The sequence below is a fragment of the Octopus bimaculoides genome, chromosome 29 (genome assembly GCF_001194135.2).
Source record: "Octopus bimaculoides isolate UCB-OBI-ISO-001 chromosome 29, ASM119413v2, whole genome shotgun sequence".
NCBI lineage: Eukaryota > Metazoa > Mollusca > Cephalopoda > Octopoda > Octopodidae > Octopus > Octopus bimaculoides.
In genome coordinates, this window is record NC_069009.1 from 3,380,051 (window position 1) to 3,385,465 (window position 5,415).

Genomic DNA, 5,415 nt, shown 5'->3' on the forward strand with positions numbered 1-5,415 from the left:
TATATATATATATATATATATATATGTATGTGTGTGTGTTTGTATGTATGTATTGAATGATACACAGTTATGGAGGCTCTCAGGATTTCAAGTTTCTATGTCAACAATATGATGATTGCTGTACTTCTTCAGCTGTTGTAAGTGGTAAGTCCTTGTATCTTTCAATAAATATAATCCTCGATTCTCAACAGTATTGAGTCCTTATTCTTTCACCATCAAATGCAGTTTGTTAAAATATTCTTGATGTGTGTATCTTTATCTATTTCATTTTCTTTTTTCTTACTGCAATGACGTAAAACCCAACAAGATTTCGCAAATTTTCTTCGCAATGTCCTAGATTATTTGTCCTTTTGGTAAATACAGTACTAATTATTATTATCATTATTATTATTGTCATTATGCATCTATAAATTGGAAAGCAACAGAGCTCGTGCCTTTAATGGTCAGGTTAATCCTAGATCTGTGGGGTTCCTCAATTGATTCTAGCTGAAGGTTCTTCTGTATCAGAACAACCACATCATTCCTATGTTCACATACTTTGTATAATAGTGTATACTTTCATCTTCTTTCACTTACTCCCTTTCTTTTCCCTCATCTTTTATGTAAACCCTTTACACAAATTGCAAACTGTCCAAGTAATGTCCTCCTCATCCACACCGCTGTGGCAAATAAAAGATACCATTATTATTTGACATTTAATAGTTTCATGCAAATTTGCTACACCACTATGTTGCTGGTGTGTGTGAAGCATTGCTTTTTTTTTTTTTTCTTTCATTCTTTATATGGTGGGAGTACAAACCTTTTCCGATACTGTATCGTATCAATTTATTCTGTTATGGAGTTCGGTTGAAGTCTTTTGTTTGTATTAATGTTTGTAGTGTGTTGTGTGTGTAATGCAAGTTGTGCTCTGTTGGGTATCTGACCTGTAGAGTACATGTTGTGGTGATGGTTTATTTTATTGGATATCTACTGTATAGAGTGTGTCTTATGTTTGTGGATCGTTTTATTTGGGTTGTACTATTGAACCAATATTATTATTATTATTATTATTATTATTATTATAGATGTTGCACTGTATCAAATGTTGCAATGTTGTAGATTGAAGATATTGTCTGTACGAAGGATTTGTCCCATCTGCCAAGTCACAACAAGGATCTCAGACTTTATGCAGTTTGCAGTTCCAGGTAAAACCAATTTTTACAATAGACCAGATGTTTCTTCAGATTGGCTGATATTGAACCTAATGCATTGATGACAACAGGAACAACTTTTGATTGACTCTCGCAGCTGCCACATCTTGGCAACATCTTAGCAGCCTCAATTTTCAGGTCTCCATATTTGTCAACCATTATCATTATTATTATTATTATTACTATCATTATTATTTTGTTGTCTCATGGTATTAAAGTTGTGTCCAATAATATTACGCTTCTTATGGAACCATACTTCATGGTCCAGGATAAGAAAGCTCTTCTATTTGAGCCATTCTTTCAACTCATGAACCAATCTAGTGAATTGATGGTGGCTGATGCAAGATGTAGTCTCTTCTTAACAAAGCTATTTTGGGAGGCAGTATGTAGTTTTGTAAAACCTACATTATTATTACCATTATTATTCAGTAGTCTTATTTTCATCACATGCTTTCACTGTAGTACCCTGTAAAGCTCTGAGTGCCTCGGGTATGTGATGTGGTATTGTTGTGGTGCTCTTATTTTCACTGTAGGATGTGTGCGGTGCCTAGTGGTGTCATTTTCTGTATGTTATATACATCCATAAGTCCTGGTATCTTGGTTCTGTATTTGTCTGAAAGTTTTTCCATCATACCTAATGCACCTATAATTATAGGAATTGTTGCTGTTTTTAGGCACCACATTCGGGTTACCCCTATTTCCAGATCTTGGTATTTTTATTATTATTATTATTGTAGTTGTTGTTCTTGTTGCAGTTGATCTTGTCCCTGGTATTTCTCCATGTCGTTTTCTTGTACACAATTTCAAAAATATATTCCATCATTTTTGGCTGCAATATTTTTTTGTTCTTACATCAGTTTGATGTTCCCTTGTGGCAAATAAAAGAACTACATCGTTATTGTTGTTGTTGTAGCCGTTGTTAGTTTTGTTGCTGTTGTTGCTGCTGATGTTAACTTTGTTGTTGTTCTCCTTGTAATTGTTGTTGTAGACAGTTGCTGTTGTTGTTCATGATGTTAAGGGAAGATAACTCCGTTTGAAAACAAAACAGAAACCACCAGGCGGCAGCAGCTGTAGCAAGTGGCACAGTGTGGAGAGCTCCCCCCACCCACACTCCACAGAGACTAGGGAAGAGGAGGCAAGTCAGTAGTAGTAGTAGTAGTAGTAGTAGATGAGGAGAGTAGCGGTGGGAGTCTGTTTCGGTTATTTTGTTGTTGTTATTCCTTTGATTACTCAATCCCTCAGAAATGATTCGAGGGGAGGGGCTGGCAGGTGGAGGGAAGACGTGGAGGGAGAAAGTCCTCCCCACTTAAAAAAATCCTCGTTCCCTACTGCCACCCCGTCTCCTCGGTCCCATTTCCAACCCATCCACCCACCCACAAGGTGTGCACTTGAGTCAGTATGGTAATAAGGTTGCCAGGACACTTTGAGTGGTCAGGGCAGGTGTGAGGATGAGGACAGAATAAGGAAGGAGCAGGATTAGGGGAAGGAAGAGAGAAAAGGGGAGAGGAGGTGTGATAGACATAAGAAGGGAGGGAGAAATGGACAGAGAGAAGGAGAGAGAAAGAGGGAGTAAGTTAGAGATTGAGATGGGGAGAGAAGATAGGAAGGAGGCAGAGAGAATATATTAAAGGGAGGGAGAGGGAGAGGGAGATATAAGAGAGTGAGGAGAAGGTGGTGCGAGAAATCAGAGGAAGGCAGATATGAAAGAGAAAGGGAGGAGGTGGAGATATGAGAGAGAAGGAGGAGATAAAAGGGAGAGGGACGGGGGTAATATGACAGGTTGAGAGAATGAGGAGAGAGGAATATAAGAGAATGAAGAAGTTAGAGAGAGAGAGAGAGAGAGAGAGAGAGAGAGAGAGAGAGAGAGCCACCAAGATGGTAAGAGACGGGTGAGAAAGAGATATTGTAACAAAGGATAGGAAGGGCAGGAGGCAGATGGAAGAATTGATCAAGGGAGAGGCAGAAAATATGAAAAAGGGAAGATGTTAGAAAAGAGGGGAAAATGATTGAGCGGAAGAGGAGAAACAATAGACGCATTTAATGGCAAAAAGAAAAATATATTTGTAATGACAAATAAAGAGTGGAGTAAAGTAATCGTTTTACTATTTCAATTTACAAGTGTTTCGTCTTATTTCACTGTGACCAATCTTGCAACATTATGTAATAATTTATGCAACTATTGATTGCTTCCCATGTGCGCAATTCTGAAGAATTTTATTCAGCATGTGTTATTATGGTCACCCTGAATAGCACCTGGGAAATAATCAATAGCTGCATAAGTTATTACAATGCTGCAAGATTGCTTGTCTAGAACTACGATGAAACAATTGTAAATCAAAATATTAAATTTGTTCACTCATTCTTTGTCATCATAAAAACTCTATGGATTTTTGTAGATAGCCAATAGCTACCGATGAGCTTAATATGATAAATACTAGTGTTATATACCTCAATGAAATTATCATTTTATATACCCCTCTTTCTACCACTCTCTCTCTCTATATTTTTTTTTTTTTTTTTTTTCTAATACTCTTTCTCCCTCTCTCTCAATTTCCTCCCTAATTCTCTGGATCTTAAATATACTTCAAACACAGCAATTTTTTTCAAGTTTCAGGATTTCAAACACAGCCACTCAGGACCAGGAACATGTATATTTTACTATTTCACAGCTTCCAGGAATGTATATACTTCAATATTTCAAACATAGCCCCCCCAAGGACCAGGAATGCAAATATATCAATATTTCACAGCCACGAACATGTATATTTTAGTATTTCAACAACAGCCACTCAAGAACAGGAACATGTATATTTTACTACTTCATAGCTTCTCGGGCCCAGGAATGTGTATACTTCAATATTTCAAACATATTCACCAAGGACCAGGAATGTGTATATATTAATATCTCACATCACTCATAACCACGGAACCACGAACATGTATATTTTACTATTTTGAAAACAGCCACGCAAGACCAGAAGTATGTATATTTTACTTATTCTTATAGGAATTCATCAAAGATCTAAGCCCCAGAATCTGTATATTTCACTTATTTCTAGAAGAATAATTCCTCTGATGAACAAACAATAAGATCTAGGCCCAGGAATATGGATATTTTACTAACTTCTATTGTTCTAATGTTTCTAAGGAACAATAAGATCCCTTCAGATTTCAAACAGTCATTCGGGACCTGCAGGAACATGTATAGTTCACCATTGGAATAATTATTGTGAGAAATATGATCTAGGCCAAGGAATCTGTATATTTTACTTATTATAATAGGAATAATTCATCTGGCTAACAATAAAATCCAGGCCTAAGAACGTGGATATTTTACTATTTTAGTGTATTTTTATAGGAATAATTTACATGAGTGATAAGATCTAGGCCCAGGAATATGGACATTTTATTATTTATTGGAATAATTCACCTGGATATCAATAAAATGTAAGCCCCAAAATATGTATATTTTATTAGACTAATTTTTATTGAAATAATTCATCTGGGTAACAATAAGGTCTAGTCTCCAGAATGTGGATATTTTACTAGTTTATTTTTTTAAGAATTCATTCTGATAACAAAATCTAGGCCTTGGAATGTGGATATTTTACAACTACTTTATTTTCGTAAGAATTCATCCAGGTAACAAGATCTGGGCCCCAGAATGTGGAATTTTGTTATTTTACTTATTTTTAGTCGAATCAAAGACCCCAAAATCTGGATATTTATTTTTATACAAATAATTAATCTGGGTAAGAATAAGATTTAGGCCCAGGAATATGGATAATTTCTATATGAATAAGCTATTTGTTAACAGATGTAGGCCCAGAATGTGGATAGTTTACTATTTCGCTTATTTTTATTGGAAAAATTTAACCGAGTAACAATAAGATCTCGGCCCAGGAATGTAGATATTTTACTGTCTTACTCATTTTAATATGGCTGCTTCACGCGAGAAACACCAAGATTGTTCAGATTTTAAACAAAGCTGTCACTCAGGACCAGGGACATGCATACGTTAATGTTTTTAAACACAGTGATGGAGGACCAGGAATATGTATATATTAAATGCTTTAAGTTGTTCAGAAATATAATTTCATTGGAAGATACTTGAGAACTAATCGGTGGAATTTGAACTGGAAATTGGGAAGAATGGTGTCTTTAGGAGAAAATGTCAGCATATTACATATATATATATATATATATATATATATATATATATATA